This window comes from Olea europaea, unplaced genomic scaffold (genome assembly GCF_002742605.1).
Source record: "Olea europaea var. sylvestris unplaced genomic scaffold, O_europaea_v1 scaffold761, whole genome shotgun sequence".
Taxonomy (NCBI): Eukaryota; Viridiplantae; Streptophyta; class Magnoliopsida; order Lamiales; family Oleaceae; genus Olea; species Olea europaea.
Window position 1 is genome coordinate 15,600 of NW_019266024.1, and position 1,217 is coordinate 16,816.

The following is a 1,217-nucleotide window of genomic DNA, read 5'->3' on the forward strand; positions in this document are numbered from 1 at the left end:
AGGTAGGATATTGAGGTGCAAAGTTTTTTTGTCCCGTTTAATTATTATTCTTACATGTTGATGAATTTTATACTCATGAAAGTTAATGCTATGATATGATGTTCTATGATATGAATGATATGGCCATTCCGGTACAATGATATTATATGATACGATATGTTATGAGCTCTTACCGGATTTTAAAGATATGAGACGGTATGATATTCTGATATATGTGTTTAAAATTTTTATTCAGGATTGCACCATTAAAATTTTTATATCCTACTGAGTATTTCCATGTACCTCACAGGGTAGATCGGGTTATGTCGGAGCGTGGTGGTTCGTTGGTGTGTTGGTGCCTTGTTTCGCTGGTTAAAGATCTAAGTTAGCACGTAATTTAATTTATTTTAAATTTATTGCAATGAACATTTATTTATAAATAAATTTTCATATATGTTTATATGCAAATGGATATATGTAGTCTGCATTTTAAAATTAAAAAAATTGTAGCGAATTAAATTATGATGATTTGGGTCGTTACAGTCGCTACCTTTTCGAAAAGTAATTATGGGCCCAAAATGGACACCGTATGCAAAAGTCACGCTAAGTTCTTCGAACGTCGACAATCCAAGCATTCCAAATTAGCAAGTGCTAGTACTTCCACAAATGGCTAAAATCCCTTATGCATTGCAACGAAAAGGGTGAGTTCAATCCAAAGGGGTCGCTACCCTTCTGAAGAGTACTTATGGGCTAAAAACAGACACCGTATGCAAAAGTCACACTCAGTTCTTCAAACGCCGACAATCCCGAAGTTCCAAATTAGCAAGTGCTTGTTCTTCCACAAATGGCCAAAATCCTCATACGTCATGATAAAAAGGGTGAGTTCAATCCAAAAGGGTCGCTACCTTTTCGAAAAGTACTTATGGGCCCAAAACGAACACCATATTCATAAGTCACACTCAGTTCTTCGAACGCCGACAATCCAAGCGTTCGAATTAAGCAAGTGCATGTTCTTCCACAAATGGCCAAAATCCCTCATACGTCACAAATAACCGATGAGTTCAAACCAAAAGGGTCGCTACCTTTCTAAAAAGTACTTATGGGCCCAATACGGACACCGTATGCAAAAGTTACGCACAGTTCTTCAAACGTCGACAATCCAAGCTTTCCAAATTAGCAAGTGCTTGTTCTTCCACAAATGGCCAAAATCCCTCCTACGTTGTGACAAAAAGGGTGAG